At 41.1% G+C, this 13,056-nt stretch overlaps 1 protein-coding gene across 4 annotated transcripts in view; it reads left to right on the forward strand.

Moving 5' to 3' along the window:
* Positions 1-394: 394 nt before the first annotated feature.
* Positions 395-13,056, forward strand: part of PDS5B (PDS5 cohesin associated factor B) — a 102,063-nt gene continuing 89,401 nt past the window's right edge. For all 4 annotated transcript variants that reach the window (XM_032099566.1, XM_032099568.1, XM_032099567.1 and 1 more), the window contains exon 1: positions 395-488. The gene's annotated coding sequence lies outside the window, so the exon portion shown is untranslated. The remainder of the gene's footprint in view (positions 489-13,056) is intronic.

Below are 13,056 nucleotides of genomic sequence, written 5' to 3' on the forward strand. Positions count from 1 at the left end.
ACTCTTGCACTCGCTGAAGCAAGAGCAAAGGGCTCAATTTGTGACTTATGCTACTTTTTCTGCTCTTTCTCCGCAGTTAAGCGACTTTATTCCTTATTTTTTTACAACAATCCTTTAATAATTCGTTGTTTTGGGGCAGTGCTTGCCTCAGTCGCCCACAGCGCACACCAGCGAGAGCCGGCCGGGGCCCACCCTCATCCCCTCTCGGGCCGGGCCGCGGGCTGTGGGTGCTGCCCGCGCGGGCCGGCAGGGGGCGCTGCTGCCCCGCGCTGGCTGCGCTCGCTCCCCTCGGCGGTTCCATTGGAGCAGCCGGAGACGAGTTGGCGCCATTTTGAAGCCGGCGGGGGGACCGGGGCGAGCTGCGGAAGGGGAGGGGGCTGGCGGCGATTGGCTGCGGCGGCGGCGGCGGCAGCGCCTCTCCGAGCCCGGAGCGGCGGCAGCGCGGAGCGGACCCGCCTGCGACCAGCGAGGGGAGGCAGCTGCGGTGGGTAAGGAGCGCGGCACCTCGGCCGCGGGTACCCCCACCCCGTCCCCACTCCATTTTCCCTTCCCGGGGGCGTGGGGGGCGCCCGCCCGGACCGAGCTCCGCGGCCAGCGCTGGAGGAGGAGGGGAGTGGAGGAGGGAGCGGGAGGGCAGAGCTCCCCTTGGCCCGTGGTGGAGCTCCCCCTTCCCATCCCCCTCGCCCCTCGGCGGGGCTGCTCCCCTCCCCCCTTTCCCGTGGCCGCCGTCAAATACGAAATTTTTCCCCTCTCCCGCCCGGCAGCCTGGGCGATGGGGTGACCTTGGCTGGGGTGCGCGGGGGCCCGGGGGTCACTCCCTCGCCCTGGTGGCCCGGCGGGCGGTGTCGCGCCCAGCGCTGGTGGCTCTCCTCGCGGCGCGAAGTGGAGGGGGGGGGCGGGGAGGCTGCTCGCCCGTGGCGGTGAGTGAGTGAGTGATCGCGGTTCCCCGGGTGTCCCTTTCCTCCCTGCCCCGGGTGTCCCTTTCCTCCCTGCCCTGGGCGTCCCCTCCCTCCCTGCCTGCCCCAGGCAGCCGGCCTGGTCCCCGCTCCGCGGGGCAGCACGGGGCTCCCGCCGCCCCGCGCGGCTGCTGCCCGGGCTGAGCGCGGGGACATCCCGGTCCCCTCCCCGCCCGGTTCGGTTTCTCCGCGCCGCACTTCGCAGTGCTCCTGAGCGGGAAGAGCTGCTGAGGACCGCGGTGTGGTGGGTCCCTACTTGTGTGCGAGCCCAGTTCTTTCATGCTGCCTTAGCTTTTTTTTTTTTGTCCCCCCTTTCCTTTCCTCCTCTTTTTCCCTCCCACTTTGCATCAGGCTCTGTTAGAAAGCGCTCGAGAAGGGAGGACGGGGGGGGGGGGGGGGGGGGGGGGGCGGCGGTTGCTGCCGCCTGGTAGATGAAAAACTATTAATTTTACATCTGAATTGCCAGATGGAGAATGGTTAATTTATAGGTTATGTATTGTTTACGTTGAGAGCCTCCGGTCAGGAATTTAGATCCGTAACTTCATCCCGCTGCAAATAAATCAGTATCTGTTCTTCAAAACAAATCAACAATTAATGACGATGAGCAGTCCTGGAAAACTAAACTGTAGCAGACCAGCTCCTACAGAGGTGGATTTTGTCTTGCCAGCCTTATTCTGACTTTTATGCTTGCTTGCTGCGCGGTTGCTTTCTGAGAGCTGTGATTATTTAGTTAGGCATTATGTTTTCCCGTTTACCACAACTGCTGAAGCGTTCTCGTGTTGGTCTTTGTTTTGTGCTTGCCGGGTAGATGCTTTGGCTGGAATTGATTTCTCTTCACTGGGGATGGAATAGAAGGAGCATTGAAAATTTGAGTGGCTTTATAGTTGAAAACGAATGTCAAATCACGTTTTGGGAAGGGGGTAAGACGACGTGCGTTCTTTCAGGTTTTCTCCCTCCAAACTAGTGGAGTTGTTCCGTTTTCAGGTGGTAGAAATTTTGCTCGAAATGTCTTGTATGTACTACAGATATGCTAAATTTTATACTGTGTAAAGTAATACCTCAAAAAGAAGTGAAACAACTGAATGTATGCCATGCTCAGAACACCTGAAAGGAGACTGACAGTGGCAGGCCATCAGGTAAGGTAGTTTAGCAGAGGTGTGTGTATCATGTTCATCACAGCGTTTGAAAGCATGCGCTGCTGGAGAAAGTAGTTTAGTACTTCAGCACTTGCATGACATCTTGTGTCTATGTCTGAAGCAAGGTTGAACTTAATTACTGTAAGGTGGGGAGTATGATGTGTCTGGGTGTGGTGTGGTGTTTTGTTAGGGGCTTTTTTAGAGATCCTGTACTGTAGTATGTGCCTATGCGTTTCTTGCGTCCTCTTTACTAGTTAGTATGCAGACTGGGTAAGCTATAGTTCAGTTTTTGATGAAACAACTAAATAAATTAAAATGGAAAATCATATGTTTAGCACTTGTATGCAACTTCTTTTTCCTCTTATAAATATTGAATTTAGACTTTATCTATCATGCTTACTTACGGACTGAAATTGAGCAAGTCACCTAAGTTGTTATTAAGCTGTAATTAAACATATAAAAGCCAACAGTCACTGCTAGCATTTGGAAAAGCACAGTAATGAAATATGGGCATAACCTCAGGCATTTTCCTTTTTAATCTGTAGAACAGGAGGTTCTGTTACCTCCTGTAGATTGAGAGAGATGCATTTTCTTTTAGGATATGTTGCTTTCTACCAGGCTTTCAGGTTAAGCCTTTTTCCTCTCTTTCTTTTTTCAGTCACTCAATTTACAGTCGTACAGAGGAGTAAGGGGCTCTATGGGTATGTGTATGTATGGGTATGAGTCTTCTGGTTTAGTAAAGGATTTTCATTTAAAGGTGTTTGGAGGTAATGTGTTTTTTTTTTCTTTAAACCTGAGTTGGGAGAGGTGATAAAGATTACTTGTTGCACAAGGAGAATTTTCATGGTGCAACAAATAAGAAAATATGAAGCTGAACAGTAAAAGCATGCAAAACTGGAGATGGAAGGAAAATGTGATACTGCAACTCATTATTTTTCCCTATCAATTTCACTCTAATATCCCTATCCCTTTATATTGCTTGCCCCAAATATTATGCCAAGTAAAAGGAAGGTATGTCTTTCCTGCTGCCTTCAGAGAAGTTCCCTTTTAGAATCAAAAAGTAGTTCTGATATGTGGAACATTATCTTACTGCTTGTCAGTATCATTCTCCTTTTATCAGATATCTAAAGTAATGGTGTTTTTACTCTTAGCACAAAATGTCAATACTGCAACCTGAAATAATCTTTGGATAGACTGAGAGAATATTGGAGGCTTTCAGTCAATTCTGAAGCTAGGTGGTAAGGGAAAACTGAGGAAACTTTTAAAAGATGTGTTAGTGTGTCAGTCCTTAGTGGTGAAGTGTTGCGTTAATTTTCCAGATTTGTAGACCCTCTGGACTGTCTGAACAGCACTGATAGATCCTGGTAGGAATCAAGGCTTTTAAAGAATTGTAAAATATATGCTTTAAAAAAAAGAATCTTTTCTTGCCCTCAGAGATTGAACATCTAAAAGTCAAGGCTGTCCATACATATAAATTACATACCTATTGCTTTTCCATTGGTAGCCTCTTCAGTTGAATGTAGTCTTGTAGAAAAGCTGAGGGGTTTTTTATCTGCTTAGTTCTGTTACTAAGAACAGAACTTAGTATAGTTCTGTAAAGTAAAAATAAAATATATCAAAAGTGAACTGTATGAATGAAAATTAACCTTGTTATTTTAGGAAGTTAGTGGTTTGTTTCAAAACCTCTTTGGAACATTTAGAATTCCACAATAAAAAAAGCTGATTATGCGAATATTTGCTGTAACAAACCCAACTTGAAAGAATTCAATGAAATACAAGTAGTATTTTAGTTTCACTTCTAAGAATCAAAATGTTAACACTTCCATTCTTTTTAAAGGTTATTACTGTCTGTCTCAGTGTATACTGCTGTTCAGTCTTTTCTAAAATATGAAGTAGTCCTTGAAGTAGCTTCTGAGGATTAAAATCTCTATTACTTTGTCCCTATCTGTGGAATTTACTCTTTTGCATCCCACTCCAAGCACTGGAGAAACATTCTGCAGCATTCAGCTTGTTTAATACTGCCTGATCTTCAGTTCTATTTTTTCAGCTCACAACAACTTTGGTATTAATATGCTTCAAGAAATAATAATAAAAAAGTGCCATACATCATTGGGAACAGATGGGGATGTTTGTACTAATCATCCTGTGTCTGTCACCATTTATATGGGAGTACCGTAACCAGGGATCAGGACCCCATCTGGGGTTTTCTAATTTAGACCCTGTTCTTTAAAGATCGATTTCAGACAACACACAACTACCTGTGTGTACTTTTTCTCTGACTTAATTAGGAATCCTGGTGGATGTTTCTGCTGCTGAAATGAGATGCTTCACTTGCATGCTTTTTATGCAAGAAATAAAGACCTATATATAAACTGGCACAATGGACAAATAAAGGCATGAAGTTAGCAGTCAAAAATGTTATTGTCTTAATTGCTTCCATTGTAGTCACCTAAACTACATTTTCATGCAACAGAATGGCCTGAGTTGGGAAGGACCTTAATGATTGTGTAGTTCCAACTGCCCTGCCATGGACAGGGAACTTTCCACTAGACCAGGTTTCTCAGAACTGCACTCAACCTGTCCTTAAACACTTCCAGGGATGGGGCATCCACAAACTCTGTGGGCAGCCTTTTCCAGTGTCTCACTACCCTCAGAGTAAAGAACTTTCCCCCAATATCTAATCTAAACCTATTTCAGTTTGAAGCCAATCCCTCTTGTCCTGTCACTGTATGCTCTTGTGAAAAGTCCCTTCATCTTTCTTGTAGGCTCCCTTCAGGTACTGGAAGGTCACAATTAGGTCACCCCAAAGCCTTCTCTCCTTCAGGCTGAACAATCCCAATTTTCTCAGCCTTTCCTCATAGGAGAGGTGTTCCATACCTCTAATCAACTTTGTGGCACTCCTCTGGACTTGCTGGCTGATGTCCTTCCTGTGCTGGGGACAGATGTCTGTAGCTCTTTTAAAGAGTATTAGATTCAGCTAAAATGTGATCCCTTGTTAAGTCACTCTTGAGAAGTTGGTTGTCCACAACTTCTGCCAAAGCAGCCTTTGGTTCTCTCTGAGACATCCCAGTATATCCACATTGTAGCTCAATTCAATGTCAAAAACCTTCATTCTGAAAGTCTTAGGAAGAAAGGGAACAGATAAAAAACTACTACAAGGAAAAAACCAACCAACCAAAAACCTAACACTTACTCACAGTAAGTACAAACATACTGCTTGTGAGGAAGTCCTGAAAAAAATTTACATCAAAACTTTCTGTATGTAGTCTTTGGGCCACGTTGAGTTTGACTGTTCACTTCTGTTAGTACTGCTTTGTTACTTAGATGTACGTTCCAATGAAGGCAATCAGATCTCTAGGAAATCTTTGTCACCACATATGTTAGGTTTTGTTCTTAACAAAAAAGAATTGAATTGTTGTCAGTTATGAGAAATGAGCAGAAGAAGCTTCATGGAAACTTGTAATTACATTTAGGGATTTTTTTTTTCTCTGCATCTACCTATGAAAAATTTCAATGACTTTTCTTGGGGAAAATGTGCAGAGATGCTAGGCAGCTTGCCATTAGGTGTGATATTTTCTCTGATAATTTTGTTGGTTTTGTTACTTGGCAGTTCAGTATGAAGCATTATGTGTAGTTCCTGAACACAGAAACAAAGGCTATGGAAGTAACTGTAACTTTTTGTGTCATCAGTTTGTGAAAGCTTTTGTGAGGTACAATGTCTCTGGACAGTCCAAGTGCCACCCAGTGCTTTTCAAAAGTCTAAGGGAGATGAATTCACCTAATTCATGGTATAAAGTAAAGTTTACATTTGCTTTTCTTCCTCTGAGTATGAACTGGTCAGAATAAGGTTATAACTTTTGCTTTCCTGGGTTTTCAAAATGGAGGAAAGAATAGATAAGCCAATGGTAAACTCTTCAGAAGAGTTGTGAGGAAGTTTTTCAGCGAGGCAACAAACAGGAGATGCATTTCCTCTTCCATTTGCCCAACTTAGATCATGCAGTTTGTAATTCCTTCAGTTACAGAAATGCTTCCAAGAACTGAGAAAAAAGATTTCGATACGTGTACAGTTTCTAGAAAGAAATATTCTGCACTCTTTTTTTAAAGACTGGCCAATCTGTACTTTGAGAACACGGAACATTTCTAAAGTTTTCCCCAAAGTTACAAATGCTGGCTGTAGTAAGTTCTGCATTAGGTTGTCCATACTGCATTTTGTGTGTGTATAAATATAAAAGCACATTTAGAGTAACTTTTTATTTCTTGATGGGCCATTGCCCCTTGAATCTTCTGTATTACATAAAAAAAGCTTTAAAACAAGATTAAAATTACAAATTCTTTCTAAAAATAGTAAACAGTTCAAATTAATTTCTGTCCTTCTAAGTATATGTTATGATAGTCTTTAGTTGTAATGTTGGGTTTTTTTTCAAGCAGGTGTATTTAGGAATTAGAGCTGCATATCAAAGTCAGCAGACTTCTTTTCCAAAAGCTGGAAAATGTAAAATGAATTGACAGAGGACTGTGGGAAGGGAAAAGCACATCTAGTAATTTGAATGATTGAATGTCACTTTGGGATACTGGAATTCATTCTTTCTGTCAGTTTCTTGTGATCCCAGGCAAGTCTGTTTAAACCAAACTTCCCACAAGAGCTTATGAATAGTGCATTGATTTCCTGGGAGACAGGCTTTAGACCCAGACTACTTCTGCTTGGCTCAACAGATGCTTTAGTTTAAGATGCAGCGCTGGATAAATTGGCATACTTTAAAAGTTGTGCCCTAAATTCCTCTAACCGTACAGGCAAAATTGGTGGCTAGTCCTTAAATTTCAATCTGTAACTTGGGTTCGTCATCTACAAAATGAGACGAATACTTATTTTTATGAAAAATTTGTGAAAGTGTTGCAAAAACAAGTTTTTTTTATGGCACACTAACATAATACAGCCGTGAAGCCTTACAAAAGTCGAGTAAGAAATTAAGTCTCTTCAGAGTGTGGCTTAGAGTATAATAAAGGACACACGTAAAATTATAAGGAGAAAAGTTGAATAGCTTCTTTGCTTTGAGTGAGAAAGAAATCCTGTGGTGTGGAAAAAAAGTAGTGAAGGATCAGGTACATCAGCTCCTTTGTGTGTGTTCTCTTTAATATTATATTAGAAACTTTAATTCTGTTTCTTAACTCTTAATAACTGCTTTTACAACTATTTCTGTATTTTTGCTGTTCCTTTTGAAGCAAACTTAGTAAACAAATTCACTGTATGGTGGTGCTCCTCTCAGTCTTTAGGTTGTAACCTTTAGCTTTGTGTATCTATGACTAATTGATGGAATGCTGTTAGTAGTAATAAGTTTTCTCTTTTAGCAGCTTTATGTGGGGCGAGGGATGAGAGCTTTTCAGCGGATTCTTGCAAGTATTTGTTATTGGTAGAAGGGCAGTGTAACGTGGCGTTTGCACGCTGTATGCTCTGGAAAGGACTGAGATCTGCTGGGGCTGCATTCCCCTCCTGCCAGCTGCAGGTGATCTTTCTACTCTGGTCTCTCATTAGTGACTTCTCCATCTAGTTTGTCTTCATACCACTTGGGCTTCTGATTCACGTCCTTCATTGTACCTTGTACTTCCTCTGTCACCTTCTTCAACATGTCTTAGGCTTTACAGAATCATAGAATGGATGAGGTTGGAAGGGATCACTGGAGGTCATCTAGTCCAGCCCCCTGGCTCAAAGAGTGTCCTCTAGAGCATATTATTTGAGACTATGTCCTGATGGCTTTTGGATGTCTCTGGGGAAGGAGACTTTACATTCTCTCTAGGCAGCCTACTTCAGTGCTCAGTCATCCCTATGCAAAAGGAGTTCTTCCTTGTGTTCAGATGGAACTTTGTGCATCAATTTCTGCCCATTGCCTCTGTCCTATTGCTTGGCACCACAATGAAGAGCCTGGTTCCATCCTCTTGATGCCCTCCCTTCAGATACTTACATACATTGTGCATTTTAGGAACCTCAAGGCTGATAGGGTATGTCAGCTGTGGTGTATGGTGGTGGGGTTTTGTTTGTTTGTTTGGAATTTTTTGTGCATTTTGTTTCTACTTTTTCCTTTTTTTTTTTTCTTTTTCTCCCCTCTCTCATTAACTTATGCTTCTTGGTTGAATGCCTGTCCTGTAACCCCTAAACTTTCTAGTCCATTTGTCTAATAGAGCTTGTTGGTCCCTGCAGTGGAGTTAGTAGCACTGTGTCCAAACCTCAGTTGTTTCTATGGTAAACTGAGCTTTTTGTCTTAATTAAGACAGACTGCTCTTGAGCTGAGAATCTGGCTGAGGTGTGAACAAATCCAGCTTTTTGTGCTAAAGAAACAGCAACATCTGGCTGTAAGCAGACAGGTGGATTAGTGATGGATTCAGCTGTCAGCGAGATTTACCAGATGTGTTTGTTAGTCTGGTTTGGCTATGTTAACCTTCTAACTTCAGGGGAATAAGGAGAGAGCAACCTATAGTGTGTGCCTGAATAGTTCTTGTACTTTAAGTAATAGGTGGAAACTCTCCGAACTCTTGTATCATGATTGTATGCTTACAGTCATAGTGGAAGCAGCTATATTTGTTTATTAATAATTTAAAACTTGCTCCTTTCAGTTGCAAAACTTGTCCTTTTAAAATAAATAAGGATTAATTTCTTATAGGTGTTACTTGTGTCCCAGTGGTTTCTATTTATGGAACACAATCCAGTGGGGAGTGTATACAGTTTTTTGTCATTGTTTTTGATTTGATTTTTTGTTAATGCTCTCCTGGGTAGGAGGAGAGTTCTTCCTTGGGAGTGAGTTACAAGGTATTGTAAGGCAATGATCCAGTCTAGTAAAATGAGGTCTGTGTCCTTACTGCACATCAGCACAGATCTGAGCCTGATGGAAGCACAGCCCACACACTGCACACCACGAGTTTGTCTATCATTGTGCAGCAAATGTGGCATAGAACCGTAGAAATTCTCAAGCTGGAAGGAACTCATAAGGGTCATGAAGTCCAAATCCCTGCTTCACACAGGACTACCTAAAACTAAATCGTATAATTGAGAATGTTGTGTAGACCTTCCTTGAACAGGTTTGGTGCCATGGCCACTTCGCTGGGGAAGCCTGTACCAGTGACCGACCACCTGTCAGTGAAGAACCTTTTTCTAAAGTCACAATCTGAGCTTCCTCTGATGCAGCTTCATTCCATTTCCTTGTGTCCTAATGTGAGTGATGAGCTGCAGCTGAAGGATAAGATAACTAAATATTAAACATGAACTTAAAAACAAAACAAACCAGAGTTTGGAAATTTACTATCAAGAAAGTTGACATAGCTGTACATATGCGCCTGTTTATACCAAAATCAGGATTAAAATGTACCAATGTAGGTAAATTTCTGAAAGTGGCTTACAAAGAAGATAGAGACAGACTCCACTCAGTGATGCCCAGTAATAGATCCAGAGGTCATGTGCACAAACAAGAGGGTCCTTCTGAATGTTTTCACTGTGACAGTAGTCAAGAACCAGCACGGGTTGCTCTGGGATTTTGCAGTCACTATCCTGGGAGATCCTCAAAAGCTATCTGGATGCACTCCTTGGCAAACCAGCTTCCGGTGACCCTTCTTCAGCAGGGAAATTTGACCAGATGTCCTCCAGAGGTCCCTTCCAACCTCAACCATTCGGTGAAAATTCAACCCCATAGGGCTAAATAATTGTAAGGGTATTAGAAAAAGTTACAGGAGTCAATATATTATTGGCAGAGAACTTACATGTTGGTCAAGTGTTGAGGTAGGTGTCAAAGGTAAGTTAAGACTTAAATATTAAAAGAATCTTCAGCTTTTTTATTGAAGTGATCTTACTGGTAGATTCATATATGATGATAGGTGAGTAGATCCTGAAACTGCTGTTGGTCCTTGTGGTCTTACAATGCACTTAGTTCAACTGGTTGCAGTATGTCTTCATCTGATTTGTGCTTTGTGATCAGTTACGGGTTCTTTCTCTGTCTTTGGGGACACAGTTATTTTTTCAGTCTGCTTTCCTGTCACAGTTTTGCAAAAAGCAAAATAAAATGTTTTAGCTGGGAAGAAAAGCTGAACTGATAGAAGCCATCTGGGTAGGCAACCTCTATTTCTAAACACCCAGCTGAATGTGGTTTTGGTACTAAGATTACTATAGGCAGTTATAATATAAACTTGTATTTATAATTCATATTGACTTGGATGGACTGTTGTTTAGAAGAACATCCGACTTTGCAGTTCAATACCCATGCTTTCTTTTAGGTCTTATAGTTCAATCCAGCCCACTAGCATTCTTTGTTTGATCTTTAATAATTCTGTATCAAATAATTTGCAGTAGGATGTAAAACATATAATTTTGTATTTTTGAAAATTATATGCAAAGTTAAGCATGGAAGGGCATTTCATTTACGATATAAATTCTGACTTGTTACAAAAATACCTTTATATTGATTGACCAGTGTGAAACTTTACAAAATGTCATTTTGCTTCTATGGTAGCATACTAGTATTCTTATATTTTTGGTTTTTTTGTATTTTAGTTGCTTATTTTATTTATTGTTAGTATTTTATTTTGTTTTTTTAGTATTCTTAGTGTTGGGGTTTTTTTCTTGGGGGGGGATGTTGGTTTAATTTTAATTCTTACCAATAACCCTCCAAACAAAAAAACCAACAAAGTTTCATGGTTAGACTCAATAAGGCATTTTTAGCCAAATAAATGGTACGCTAAAATAATACCAAGTGTTGTTTCCTCCCAAGGGGCAACACAGAGATTAAACTTGATTTGTGCCTGATGTCTGCGTGTTGTAGTTGTCTTCTGCTTCCTGTTATGTTCCCCTTATTTTCCTCATGGCTTTTATGCCATTCTTGCATGGGTTTTTTTCTCCCCTTGTGTGAGTACTACAGCTGCTAATCATTTGAAATTACGTAATGCAAGATATCTGAGTTTCTGTGACTGCTTTTTGTTAGTCTGTTTTGAAACTAGTTAATGTAAAGGGAAAGAATAATTCCTGCCTCTTTTCCCCCATTCTTTTCTAGCAGTTGTAGAAAGGAGACAAATAATTCCTGCCTCACTAAACCTTAAAGTAGCTTCCCTGCTAAAAGAGGGCTGTGTCAGTATTATGATCATAAACCAGTAATATTGTTAGTGATTTTTGATACCTAGGCTGGTTGTCAGTTCTTCTCTTCTTTTAAAGTACCAGCCTAAGAACTTCCAGTGTTTCTGGTGATTCTGGAAAAAGAATGTTTTGTGGACTTCTGGGTCTGCTTTTCACATAACTATTCATATACCATATGAAAGCAAGGTATTAATCTGTGTATTGATCAAGTTGTACCGTATTCTGTTTGGATATTTTGCTTCAGTTACTGACAAGAAAGTAATTCTTAAATTTTGATTTAAAAACTAGAAGTCTGCCTCTCATGATCAGTTTTTCTTCACTGAGCTATTTATCTTTGAACTCTTGTCTTATGGTGGTTAATTTTCTTTGGGTGGGATCTCCTAGTATTTCTGGGATTTATGGTGATTTCTGCCTCTCTTCTACTTACCCTCCTGACAATCTCTTCTTGTCGCCTCTGTGTATGTGCTGTCCTCATGTAATAGACTTCACGTGCGCTTCTTCCAGTTTAAATTATCTGGATGATAGGTGCTGGTAGCTGCACATAGTATTCCAAGCAAGTTCTTGCCAGTACCTTAAAATGGGTGGTAGCTATTGAGGTTTTGGTTTTGTGAGGGTTGGTTTGTTTGTTGGTTCCACAGAATCACAGAATGGGTCAGGTTAGAAGGGACCACAGTGGGTCATCTGGTCCAACCTCTCCGCTCAAGCAGGGTCGCCCTAGATCACATTGCACAGTATTGTGTCCAAATAGTGCTTGAGTATCTTCAGTGGGGAGAGGAGGTTCTTGAAGTACCTTGTCTTATAATTAATGCTGAATAGAAAAATCACCATGAGACTATACTTCGACCTAGGCATTGGACCCCTCTTTAGACCCCTGTTGTCTTCCCCTTACAGCTGATATTTTTTCTGAGTTAGAGTGTGTATTCTTGTTTAGATGTTCATATGCAGTCTTTTTATTTGCAAACATTTCTGTTTCTCTAAACTTTTCTTTCAGTGTTTTACTGAATGACAGTCTCATCCATCTCTGCATCCATCTGTCTATGATTTCCAATTTAATGCTTCCATAATAAATGATATTTGGTGCAAGGAAAGTGCTAATTGTTTTATCACAGATGAATCAAACATAAATTTTCCCGGGGTAATCTGATAAGCCTAGACGTTCCATTTATCCCTGTTTTTGAAATTCTGACTTCAGCATGCAGATTTTTTCTTAAACTCTTAAACTATTATTAATATCAAACTAGTGCAGCTCTAGTGGTGGTATTATTAATTTTTTTGCTCTACATTATTAATGAGAGTGCTGCCTTTATTTTTGTGCAGTATACCTTAATTTTTAAAGTTAATTTAAATTTTTAAATTGAAGGGTACTACACCTTAATTTTTAAATACCTTTAAAAAGCTTTGCATTCCGCAGTGGTTCATGAATTCTTGGATGGTGCCCATGTAGTTGCTTTGATTTGAAAATGTGAAGTTCCTAAGCGTAGACACAGTAACTTCTGATTAAAGATACCTGTTACCAGTTGCCACAGGAAAGTTTTGCTTGTCATTTCTTTGGAAATGGGTATTCAGCTGACATTATCGGATACTTCAGTAACTTCTTTCTTTGCAGTCATTACTATACCGCAGTACTTTTTCCTTTTTGATTCTAGCTACTGAAGTACAATTTCTTTCCTTTTTTTTTTTTTTTTTTTTAAAGTATATTTACAGTGGGTATCTCAGTTTGGCTTAAATTTTATCTTTATTTCTGTATTTCCTGGTCTTTGTGGTAGAACTGTCCTGTTTTGAGGGCTCTATTCCTACTTACAACTTCACTAAGTAGTTATTTGAATTCCCTTAGTAGTATAAAAACTTTTCTTGCACA

This window comes from Corvus moneduloides, chromosome 2 (genome assembly GCF_009650955.1).
Source record: "Corvus moneduloides isolate bCorMon1 chromosome 2, bCorMon1.pri, whole genome shotgun sequence".
In the NCBI taxonomy this organism is placed as follows: Eukaryota; Metazoa; Chordata; class Aves; order Passeriformes; family Corvidae; genus Corvus; species Corvus moneduloides.